The sequence below is a fragment of the Thermobia domestica genome, chromosome 7, assembly GCF_964235325.1.
Source record: "Thermobia domestica chromosome 7, izTheDome1.hap1.1, whole genome shotgun sequence".
NCBI lineage: Eukaryota > Metazoa > Arthropoda > Insecta > Zygentoma > Lepismatidae > Thermobia > Thermobia domestica.
In genome coordinates this window covers 73,958,278-73,972,212 of record NC_137460.1, presented here as the reverse complement: position 1 = coordinate 73,972,212, position 13,935 = coordinate 73,958,278, and positions in this window count along the sequence as shown.

Genomic DNA, 13,935 nt, shown 5'->3' with positions numbered 1-13,935 from the left:
ATTAAGAAGTGCAATAGGGGAAGAAATATGATTATGTTAATTTATGATGCAACTGTGAAATTACACATGCTTTGTGTTTGTTTGGGGTTAAATATTCTTTTGTAACAGTGAGGCTATATGAGACTGGATCTAATCTCGCTCGCAAAAACGTGACAGTTGAAATCAGGGATAGAGATGCCTTAGCTTCTGCGTTAGGTATGTATCAATCTTCACGATAATGTGATAAGCTAAATCGAGAATGAAAATACTGTGGTAAACTAAATATTCTTTGTATGCTATGTCTCTATCACAGTTTTAATGTTCAGGAGGTATGGTGGCTCAGCGGTATACCTATGGTGTGTAAAGTCCCTGGTTCGACCCTCGGCCAAGTAAATTTGTGGTGGGCAACATAATGTCAGTGAGTTTTCTAGAAATATTCCCGTTTCCTCCCACATTGTCGCTCAACCAATTCTTTCATCAACATGATTCACTCGCTTTCATCACCCGTCTCCTTTAGACTAACGGCATAGAACGTTAAACTTAAAGAATACAGTTTACATCTTTAATGCTGATGAGAAAAGTTCTTTTAATTTGTTATTTCATATGTACAACGATATTTAGAACTAAATATGAACATCCAATTGTTGTCCAATTATGACAATTCAATCAGGAGCGGATCCAGGACCGACTTCTGGGGGAGCGGTGGGTTGTCATACTGCTACTTTTAAGGGCTCCAAACTCAGGGATGGGTTATATATATATATATATATATATATATATATATATATATATATATATATATATATATATATATATATATATAAAATAAGACAGTTTCCTCTTCTGGGGAGGGAAATTGCCCCCCTGGGTCCGCTCCTGAATTCAATTTATATGCATTAATGGATGATGTCGATTACTGTACGTTCAATCAAACATTCAAAAGATGCCCATTGGACGTCCTTGTGTTCTGTCAAAGGTTTCACGATATGGTATCGAAGCACTTGAGAAAAGAGAACTTTGGCATTGAGCGAAAATGTCTCTATAACGAATTGGATTTTTAATCAAATATGCACACACAAACACACTAATGATTGACGCTAGAGAAGGACAAGAACCCAGACGCCGTGGTGGCTTCGTCTGCTTCCCCGACTGCCCCCCAGACAGGTATTGTAATGTAGGAGTAATATAAAGCTATTATTTTCGATATACATAAAAATAGCTGTCCCCCCAAAAAATTCTGTGCCCTTCTGATTACCCCCTTCCTAGAAATTAAAGCCTTTGTCGTGACTGGCAAACAAACACATACACATACACTACAGAAATAAAGAAACAAGGAAATAAATTTAAATATTTAGAGATTGAATAACAATACATAAAGGAATCTTATCTGGGCACCACCTTTATTTGAATTACGTGCATGTGAAACAGGTATACCTATATTTAGAACATGAAAAGATAGTAGATTACAATATGGACTTTACGATACCGATAGTTAGTAATCAGTTTTGATAGAATCACAAATGCAGACAGATATGAATTTTGTAAACCTACACAAGATAGGAATACTGTATGAATAGTAATATAAAATTTTTCCGAATAACCATGTCTATTAACACACACAAAAGTGACACGGAACCACCTTTCTTATGAACCTGACAACAGTTTACTTACATTTAATATGTTGTGTACTAGGAATGCTTATAAATAATAAATATCCTTTTCACAGCTTTGATGGTGTTAAAGCAAATGCTGATCTACTAAGGTCGCATTCAATAGCTAAATAAAAGGTCTATAATAAATGTAAATTCTATACTATGTCGATAATGTCTGACAATGAAACACATGTGTTAATGAATCAATTTTGTTTCTTCTCCTACTTCTTTTTATTATTATTACTATATGCGTACAGTCAGGGATGTAATGTATCATACACGGGAGTATATCGCGGACTGCACCTAATATTTTTTATAGTACAGCCAAAAGGCGCACCTGCGGAAGGGTTCCTCCGGATCCGGAACGCCCCAAAACTTCCTAACTCAATGTATACGTATTTGTACCGTTTCTCAATAAAACTATACTTGTTTAACAGGAAAATGATTGATATAGCATGAACATTTGATCTTACACTTCATCTGTACTCTTTCTCTTATGAAAAACAATCTAGTTCTATCGTTCATTCTTCTAAAAATAAATATGTGGAAGTGGAACCATTTTACAAATATTTATCATAATACCGGTTCAATACTATATAGACGTAGTGACTTGTAGTACTAAACCCCTACCCTCCCAAAACTTGCTCCCTTCCAAATAAAAAGGACCCCGCACAATCCTTATGGAAATTGAATTTCGGCGGAATTCCTTGAAACCGTGATATGTTGTAGATATATTGTAATCCTGAGAAAAAGTCTCAATGGACATAACCACCAATCACTGACTGTTTGGTCACTCACTGCAAGCCCACTTTTTTTTTTTTTTTTTTTTTTTTTAACAGCAGAAGGTAACGGTAAAGACACCGATTTTTCTGTAACTTTGGGGAGAGGCATTCAGATGTGTGTTTGGTTGCAGACAAGAGCCTAAGAATGCATAAATGAGGATTTTAAGACAAATTGAATTCAAATTATGCCAAATATTATATATTCATAAAACATACGTATAACGATACATATAATAATAAAAAATGTACATATTAAAATACTAGGTTTATATGTTTGTTCCCAATGCTTTCGACAATGAAATCTCGAAAACCATAAGTGTCAAAACGTGTCATTTTCACTGATCGATTCCAAATTTTGTGTAGATTGTTCAGTTCTCATTCGAATTTTCAAAAACCGTGTCATTATTGTTCTATTCAACATTTTAGGAGCCGTTTTCAGCTCATAAGATTGACATTGTTGCAGTCCGAAACTACGGTGTGAGGCAATTAGTAGAGAAGCTACGTATGGTGGGTTGACGGACATTGCAGGCGCCTTGCTTAAATTTGAATGGCAAAACCTATTGCACGCTGGCAACTTCAAAAGCCTCAAGAGACGCAATGAGGCGTACTCGGACGGATATGGATTTATCAGAAAATATTTCCACTTGATATAGTATTACTTCTACAAATTTGCTACAAACTCACTCCAACATCTATGCATAGCAATTCACTTCCTTTGTGAGTCTCCATTCCTTTACTTGTGTGCGTAAGGAGATATGCACAGTGGGAAGGAGATTCATTGTCATAACAGAACGATGCGCTGAGTAGACAGCGCAGGTTCAGTTGGTACATATAAAAATACATGGAGGCCCTTGTTGGGAGATTGGAAAGACGTGTTATTTGAAATAATACTTATCAGATCATTGCAATGTAAAATTGTTATTAAAAGAAGAAAAAGAAGGGTATATATTGTGCTTGTTTATATTGTAGTTTTTGAAGATTTTAACATTATAAAATGTATTGGCTCTTATATCTAAATTTTATACATATGTTATAATTTATATCAGTATATGTGGGAATACAAAGTGATATTAAAGTGCACGTCTGGTATTAGCTAATTGGTGTTAAATTACTGGCGTTCATTATTTTTATAGGATAAAGTTTAGATATCTTTAGGCTTAAAAAATAAGCTACTGATATAAGTAGGTGAAAGTGCACAAGTAATATTTAGAAGGAACAGTTACCCATGAAATTTTCAACTTGTTAACAGTTCTCATGACATTGAGGGCATGTTTGTAAGTGTATGGTGAATGGAGGCATGTTTGTAAGTGTATGGTAAATGGGGGCATGTTTGAAATGGGGGCTGCCATCGACACGTTAGCGCAAAAGACAGTAACTTCATTCATTTATTTATGGCAACCTTGCCATTTGCATTTTCATTTAACATTGGGCACATAAAGAGTGTATAGCTCAAACAGCTCGTCCGATTTAAAAACATATTACAGTATTTGGAGAAGGGTTCTCCTCTTACATTTTCTTGTAACTCTGGAGACACCTTATACATACATACATACATACATACATAAATTCATACATACACACACACACACACACACACACACACACACACACATATATATATATATATATATATATATATATATATATATATATATATATATATATATATATATATATATATATATATATATATATATATATATAATCCACCTCTGAGCTTTGATACCGCAAAGCATAAATTTAATCCACACCAATAATTATACCCCTCAATTTACACAAAAGAGAAGGAAGAAAAAAGTCGAAACTTCCCTCCTCCACACACACACACATAACACCACACATAAGTAGAGAACTCTCTTCGGCCGGAAGGAAATTGTCAATTCCGTAAGTGTGCGGGACCCATCATGTGTTCACGGTTGCTTGGCTTTTCTGCGCCGAGCGACGTCCCGTGGTGTGGGAATAATGAGCTTTAGTAATGCAACGAAACAAACGAGAAAGGTCGCCATAAAAATCGCAGCCTTGAAAGTTTTATATACACACATATATATATGAAGGGTTTTTCGTGGTTTTTCGGAAGCCGTAATTAAATAGTGTCACACTAGAGAGATTTATTGCTTGGTAAAGGTAAATAACGCGCTTCATAGATTTGAAACCAAGATTGCAGGTGAAAAATCTCAAGGGAAGAAGATATTAACGATATCAAAGACATAAAAAAAAATCCGGTTAGAGAAGGACTTAATTTTCAACAGAGCTTTACTTCTATCCTGCTACCTTGTGTCATAAGCGTATATTCAATTATAATGCTTCAATAAAGTTGACAATTTCACTTTCATGGCTATCATCAAGGAGAAAAGATTAGGTTCTCTTTTGAGAAAGAGGAGCCTTTTGTGAGACAAACAGCACGGTTTATAATTTACAGTTTTTTCCTTTTTTTTTAAATGTCAAGCTAGTGTATGTGCGTTCATAGATACAAACTAAGCCTTAATCACTACCGTCAATGTTTAAAAATCTGTCAGGGGAATGGGAAAAGGAAAATCAATCGTTATTCATTGATAGTTGGTTTCTTTATACCAATAAGTTCCCTGAATGTGGAAACTAGTGGGATGAAGAAGAAAAGACTCTTGGTTGTAATCGAAGAACTTTCAGCAGTGGCATACACAAGAGAGGGTGTGGGTCGGGGAACTCTTGAGCAAGATATCAGGTTATGAAAAAATAAACTTATCTACATTAATATATACAGTATGGCGCTAAATTCGTTGTACAAAAGAAGAGGAGTGATTCTTGAGATTAAAACAAACAAAAAAAGTTCCAATAAACATAGGGCGAAAAGCGCGTCGTTTACGTGTTATAGCCTGCCGAAAACGTGGAAAACAAACTTTAGAGTAAAATATTGTACAAACTACTGACCGTAGACGTGATGCGGCATGGTATCGTCAAAGGATTCTAACCTGCTCTATTCAAATTTGCAGTTTTCAGATTTGTGCAATGGTGTCGCAAGGGATTCCCCAAAGGACGTTAGGGATTTCCGGTCATTTTATGATGTAAATTGAGGGGACAAAAAAGCATGTAAAGAACGTCTCACTGTCTGGAAACAATACTACGTGGCAAGTCAGAACTCATACACGCAGATTAAAAGATGGCGGATGAGGTCATAATCACTGTGCGTGGTTGCATACCTCTTCAGAAAGTACGAGTAAAGACGTACAAGAATTCACTGGAAACATCACGTCGGTACAATATAAAAATATGTTCAACACAAGAAATAGGTTACAGAAAGTAAAGAAATTCCGATTGCTGATCTGCTCATATTAATGGTATCGCAACCATTTTGAGAACGCGTCTAATTTTACTACTACAGGAATTGAACAAGAACTACTATTAAAAGACAAATAATAAAGAACGCGTAATAACAATATACATAACTGAGCATATTCATTTCGATCAGTACATCACATCAGTGTGACCACAGTACGTTCTTTTTTTTTTTTTTTTTTTTTTTTTTTTTAATCAGTGTTCTATACTGACGGACGTCAAACAAAACATTCGATCCACTTGCGATATTTGTTGTAACAAGGGCTGATGTTTCTGGTCTCAAATTGTATAACGGGACTGTATACCGAAGGGATTTGTAGTGAGAAAGATACAGAGGAGAGTCTTTCTTGAAATGAAAAGAGGATGGTTGTCAGAATTGTCACTACAAAAGGTGTTCGAAGTTTCGACCCTCCACTTCAATGCAAAGATTACAGCGGCGGCAAAGGGACTGGCGGGCGCGTTGAAATACTGTGGGCGCTTCCGTAATGCTCCAGGCAGCAGCAGCAATTCGAGCAACCAAATCCTCCTCTGATTGTACAGGCGTCGCATAGGCTAGTCGTTTCATATGGCCCCAGAAAAAGAAATGGGTTAAGGTCTGGTGACATAGTGGTCCTTCTCTGCCGATCCATTTTTTCGGAATGGATGCACTGAAAAAATCTCGCACCTCCGCAGCGAAATTTACTACACATTTAGACGAACAGCCAGTGGCACGATTTCTAATACTTCAGGAAGAAATTATTTCAAAAATATGCGATACTCCCACCAGGTCAAGCGTTGTGATAGTAGGTAGGGTCCGATGAGATAATTATCAATGGCTTCTGTCTACACATTCACATAACACCCTTCCTGATGGGAACGAGTTGACATTCCGTGTTGGTTTATTATTATTATTATTATTATTATTATTATTATTATTATTATTATTATTATTATTATTATTATTACTGGTTATTTACTTGTCTTTTAATAGTAGTTCTTGTTCAATTCCTGTAGTAGTAAAATTAGACGCGTTCTCAAAATGGCTGCGATACCATTAATATGAGCAGATCAGCAATAGGAACTTCTTTACTTTCTATTACCTATTTCTTGTATTGTACTTATTTTTATATTGTACCGACGTGATGTTTCCAGTGAATTCTTGTACAATGTCTTCACTCGTACTTTCTGAGGAGTTATGCAACCACGCACAGTGATTATGATCTCATCCGCCATCTTTTAATCTGCGTGTATGCGTTCTGACCTGCCATGTAGTTATTTCCAGACAGTGAGACGTTCTTTGCATGATCTTGTCCACTCAATTTTCATCATAAAATGTCCGGAAATCCCTAACGTTCTTCAGGGAATCTCTTGCGACACCATTGCACAAATCTGAAAACTGCAAATTTGAATAGAGCAGGTTAGGGTCCTTTGACGATACCATGCCGCATCACGTCTACGGTCAGTAGTTTGTACAATATTTTACTCTAAAGTTTGTTTTCCCACGTTTTCGGCAGGCTATAACACGTAAACGACGCGCTTTTCGCTTTATTTTTATTGGAACTTTTTTTGTTTGTTTTAATCTCAGGAATCACTCCTCTGGTTTTGTACAACGAATTTAGCGCGATATTGTGTATATATACACAGGATGTAACATAAATGCATGAACAAAAGTGACGAGGTGATTGCGGACATCCAAACAAGAAAAAATGTTCCTATAAACATGGGTCCAATGCCGCTTCGTTTCCGAGATACAGGGCATTCAAATGTCGAGTCCCTCTAATGGCTCACTATGAGAAAGTGAATAGAAGTGTTCAATATTACAGGAATAATACTATCAAATGGAATTGTGCATGTACAAATATATTTACACTAACATAGAGGATGAAACAAATCAACATTGAGTTATTGGGTTGTCAGTGTTGCCAACCTGCTATAAAGTGTTATGTTTTCAAATAGCACTAGACATCCACACGTTATCATATGATTGCTGACATCAAAACGTTCCTTCTGCTTCGTATTAGAAAGACAAGGCGTCCAAGTATGGAGTCAATTAACGGCTCACAATGGTAAACAACGGTTCATAGATCACAATTATTACATGTTTCCCAAGATAAGTAACTGAGAAAGGTATTGGATGGAGGGCACATCGTTCGTTTATACCACACATAAACTTCGGAAGACAGTGCCCCATGTTTAGAATTGTTTTCGTACGCGTATCAGCAGAAATTTATTTATCAATACGTCCACAGAACATGGACATATGGAAGTTCAGAAGCAGGGGCGTCATTTCAAACTTTGCTCAAAGGGGGCAAGAGCACAACCAACATAAGTCTTCCACATTTTGTACTAGTATATTAGTATATTAGTATATTAGTATATTAGTATATTAGTAGACAATCTATTAAAGTGTGTGTATTCATCAAACTCTTGGGGGGAATTGTCCCTCCTGCCCCTCTAAATGACGCCCCTGTTCAGAAATGTTTTCTAAATAAACATTTGTTAGATTGTTCATAGAACGACCACATATATCCTCTGTATATAGCCATCACGATCATTGGATCTAACACGTTCTATTTCTTCTTGTAAGGTTTTATCAAGATAAGGTTAGTCACTTTCATTTCTTAGTCTTATTTGCACCAACACTGTTATTGGGAACGTCTTTCAATACATGCTTGAGAGAATTTGATTGAAAGAGTTGAAGAATAAGTTGAAATATTCAGAATAGGTTACAGTAATTAATATCTGGACATTAACTGCAATTGCAGTATCAGTCAACCAAGTATCATATCGTACACACATTACTATAGCCTACAGCATCTCTACAATTCAGTGATGCATCCGCCTGTCCAACAGAAGACTACGGTTTTTTAATGCTTGTTGTACAGGAAATTGCTTTATAGAATTCATTGTCATTTGCCCGTATATAAGCTATTAACAATACAAAATTTTGTAAGAAACTGTAACATATGTATATTTGTATTTTAAACTAAAATGCTCACATATATAAATAATATACAAATTATTTTGTCTTTTTGTATGACTGACAGAATGAAAAAAAAAATCTTCAGATCATATCACATACAAAAATTTCCTCAAAAGTCTTTAATGATTTGGAAGAAGTAAAATATTTTTGCACATGTCATGTAATTTTAATGTAGCGGTAACTTAAACATATACATATATAGATATATAATTCATTTAACACTATGTTGTAACTTTTGGAACTTCGCAAACATGTCCTAACAATTACCCATCCCGCATCGGCCATTTATTATTTTTTTTTAAGTTTTTCCCTTACATTTTTTCCTTTATTATAAAAAAAAAGAGGGAGGACGAAAACAAAATGAAAGCACATTATATAGGTTCAAGCATCCGCAACGAGCATATATTTGGAACAAATTATTCAAGATTTTTAAAAAAGATTATGTTACTTTGAGTCACACGCATCGTCCTTCTCTCTCAGTCACACACACACACTCACGCACGCACGCACATACAGCTACAACAAAGCATTAACATCCTATTTCCCTCCCTCCTCCCTGGAAAACACACAGTGAACTAATAATAATAATAATAATATATGAAAAATAAGCTGATAAAATAAGAAAATGAGATCTTGGTTTTGGACAGAAAGCTTTTGATATCATCTCATGATTCCCTCCTACACTAAACATTAAAGGTTCCATTCTCCCCCCCCCCCTCTCTCTCTCACACACACTTTTATGCGGTTTCTGCTTAAACTAAAAAGAGAATTGACAAGGTGATTAGTTTGATTATTTATTTTTAGGTAAAGAGTATCCGTAGTTGTATTAGATTTAAAAGAAAAGCAAATTCTTATATGTAAAATCATTTGATAAAGTAAGCAATATACGAAATCTTACCTGTCATTAGCGTAAAACCAACATATCCGGTCGACGTAACACGCAATCTAACACATTAAAACAAAAATTTTCAAATTGAAAATTCAGTGAGTGGTAAAATTTTCAAACAAAATTGCCCAGAGTACAAAAAATTTTCAAACAACAGTTTTCAAACTAAAAGTTCAATGGGTGCGGAAAAAAATTCAAATTAAAATTTTTCAGTGAGTTTTAAACAAATCGAACAAAAAAGTCCAGTGAGTGCAAAGATTTTGAAGCTAAAACTTTATAAATTGAACTTTCCAGCAATGACCATAGACTTTGAATCGTGACTACAAATATTATAGTTCAAAGTATGAGCAAGAATCAACCAATCGGATTTCACATGATTCAATTTTCAGCGATGAACTTAGACTATAAGAAGTGATTACAAATCCAAGGTTCAGAGTGTGAAAAGGATCAACCAATCATATTTCCCCAAAGATATCTTTCCACCAATGAACTTAGGCTATCACGTCTAAAAATCCCGAGATTCAGTGTGAAATTGCATTTGTTGTATACCAATTGGTTTTAATAATTACTTATCGGATGTCAAGTCCTAAAATTACAAGATTTACTTTGAAGACATAGGAAAAGAAGTGATGTGACGTCAGAACATATGAATCAAATTACAAAATAACATGTCAAAGCGTTGTTTACAAATTGAACCAACCAAAATTACACACATGTATATTTATATTGTAAAACTTTGTCTCATATAGGATCTTTGGGTAGAGCAGTTAATAAAAAGAGCGTCCGGAATCGACTCCCACTACCAGTTTTTATTATAAAAAGCTTCCACTATAAAGTATTTTCACAAAATACTATACAAATTGATCTCTTTAGAATCAAGGTGAGTTATAGGTGGTCTTTGACCGTAAGGTCGCAGACAGGATCTCCAACAGAGCCCGTAGCAGGCTAAGCGGCTGAGGTTAGGATTCCCAGACAGAGCCCCGTAGCAGGCTAAGCCAGGAGATAGGATAGGCGTAGTCCCGTAGCAGACTAGAGGCCTGGGGTTAGGTTACTCCAAGAGTGTCGTAGCAGACTAAAGGAGGGTCACCAGTAAACTGGTGTCGAGTTGCCTTCGTCCATCCATTTTATAGGGCCCTTTGGGTGGCGGTGGCGCTGCTGCTCCGATGTCGTCTTCTGCTCCTTGGGAGGGGCCAGAAGCCGTCGTCTGCATGTGATTATAGGTCCCTCTGGTGGGAGATCCTCTTGTCGAACCATGTGGTGGTGTTTGGAAACATTGATGCGTGGAATTGCTTGTTTACGACATCACATAGGATATTACAATATGTATATTTATGGTAGATATCTAAAATTTCCGGTTTCAGTATGGCGTGATAAATGAAAGCTTGAACTATGACCCACTGACCCACAACCCCCTGGAGCCACGACTTACCGTGACCCACTCTGACCCACCACTCACCAAAACCTATGATCATCACCTCTGATCCATGATTCACGCCCTCCTCTCCACTGACTAAAGGGTTTACACTTGTAATAAAACCAGGTTGTGAAATTATCACTAATCGGAATTTCTACGAACAATCGCTCAAACACCGCCCGGTTACAGTACCGGTGGATCTGACCTTTATGATACAAAATGGTAAAGTGTTTGATATGGGCCATACTATGATGAATTTCAATGAAATTATCTCCTTGTTGAATTACAGATACCTTTCAGTGGAAAATAGGATGAATTTTGAAAGTCTCAAATCAAGATAAAGTAGACCAACGTAAAGATAAATAAATAAATAAATAAAACTAAAATTCAACTGTTTCGAAAGCCAAGTAGTAACAATCTTATCTTCCGAAATGTGCAGGTCAAAAGTGAAGGCTTGCGACCATCATGGAAAGACTGTGAGGCGGCTGTGAAAGATATTATAGAAAAAAAGTTGGGGATTAACATAGAACATGATGACATAGAACGTGCACATCTCTTAGGTAGGGGGCGTAACCAGTCGGATATAGTTGTGAAATTTCTGCGGTACAAAAAGAAAGCAGAAATTTTGGAAGCGAAACCCAAGTTGCAGGGATCCCGTGTGTATATTCATGAGCAGTTTTCAGAAAAAGTGCTTGCTGAAAGACGATTATTGTCTGAAAAACTACAAGAGGCAAGGAAGGAAGGAAGGTACGCAGTGTTAGTGTTTAATAAACTGAAGATTGAAGGGGATATCTATCGTGCTGACACAACAAGTAACACAGTGTTTAAAATTTTCCGTGAAAGTCGTAGCAGTGATGAAAATAATAAGAGAAGTGAATTTGGTGCTAGTGCTAGTGTTTCTAATAATTCTGTGGTGTGTACCAGTAATGAAGATAAAGGCGAGAGTGTGGATAGAGAAAAAGTGCGTGTGGTTAGCAATACTGAAAACAGCTTTCAAGAGAAATCCAAAGGCGGAAAACACGGAAGGTGGATGACCCCTCGGGGACAAAAGGAAGGCAGTGTTAGGCGGGGCAGGGAAACAACAGGACCCTCGCACTAGGGTTGCAGCTCAAGCGCCAAAATAAATGGCCGGGAAAATTGCCATCAGAGACAACAGAAGCCAACATTTCCAGTAAGTAACTATTCCTTTGGTAGAATCAGTGACCCATCAAAATCAAAACATCAAAACCAAACATTTTCTTTGTGCTTTCAAAATGTCAATGGCCTGCGTACTAAAGCCAGTTGTTTTCATAATGCTGTTTTATCTAACTCTTATGACTTTATTAGCTTGGTAGAAACTTCTTTAACGACAAATTATTCTGACTCAGAATTCTTTGATGATAGGTATGTGGTCTGGAGACAAGACAGAAATATTGAACTACAAAAAAAGACTAAGGGTGGGGGAGTATTGTTTGCTGCGCTTACAAAATATAATATTCAAAAAGTAAATAGCTGGGAAACTAACTTTGAAAGTGTAATTGTCAAACTGGTTTTGGACTCAATTACCGTGTATATTTGTACTGTTTACATAGAGCCTGATTCACCACTTCATATATATGAACAGTTTTTTGAATTTGTAGAATCAAATTGTCCTGTGGGTTGCACAATTCTTTGTATAGGGGATCTGAATCTACGACAAATAACTAGTTCAAATTTCGATTTAATGACGTCATCAGCTAAATGTAAAAGTCTTGACAATTTTATGTCCCTCTTTAATTTGATTTCAATTAATAATATTCCTAATAGCAATGGCCGAACCTTAGATCTTGTTCTCACAAATCTCTCAAAAGTAACAGTTCAAAGAGAATGCGATCCACTGGTAATAGAAGATAAACATCATCCTCCCCTTCTTATTCAGTTTACAGCATTGTATTCAACCAAACTTAAAACAGTGCCTAACACAGTAGGTTATAATTTTAGGAAAGCAGATTTTGAAAAACTTTACCGAAACCTATTAGCTGTGGATTGGGGGATGCTGCAAAATATTAAGGATGTCAATCACGCTGTCGATCTATTTTATGAAGTATTGTATCAAATATTTGATGATTGCATTCCCCGTAAAAGAGCAACTAATAAAATCTACCCTACATGGTTTACCCCGAATATTATTAATAAAATTAAACGTAAAACTTATCATCGTAAAAAAAGTCGTCTCAGTGTAGGTAACACTAAGTACCATGAAGAGCAATTTCGTCAACTGCGTAGAGAAATTAAAGCAGAAATAACTGCTGCTTATAAAGAGTTTTTAAGCAGCACAGAAGATAAATTGAAGAATGATCCGAAATTATTATGGTCCTTCATTAAAAATAAATCGCGTCACTTGTCTTCTGATCGCATACAGTACAATGGTCACGACCTTACTGATGATAGGGACATAGCTAAAGCATTCGGGCAACATTTTAGTTCAGTCTATGGCTCCTCAAGAGCGGACTATGACGTATCGAGCATGTCTCTAAATGATCGTTCCAGTGCTCTTCTTGATATATTTTCACTACCTCTCATATCTGAAAAAGAAATAAAAGAAGCAGTAAGGAAGTTGAAATCGAAAACAGCAAGTGGCCCAGATATGATCCCAACGTACATTGTGAAAGGCTGTTCAGATATATTCTTACAACCTCTGAATATTATATTTAATTTATCTATAAAAACATGTACCTTTCCTGAAAAATGGAAGGAGTCAGTTGTGTGTCCAATACCCAAAACAAACTCAGCTAGCAACATCGAACAGTTCCGACCAATTTCTATCTTATCTGCGTTTGCCAAGGTGTATGAATATATACTGCATAAGCGAATAATGGATCATGTTAAACCTGCATTATCTGTCAGTCAGCATGGATTTCTGAAGGGCAGATCTACTGTATCAAATCTAGCACTAATAGCAGACTACATTTCGAAGGAACTTGACAAGC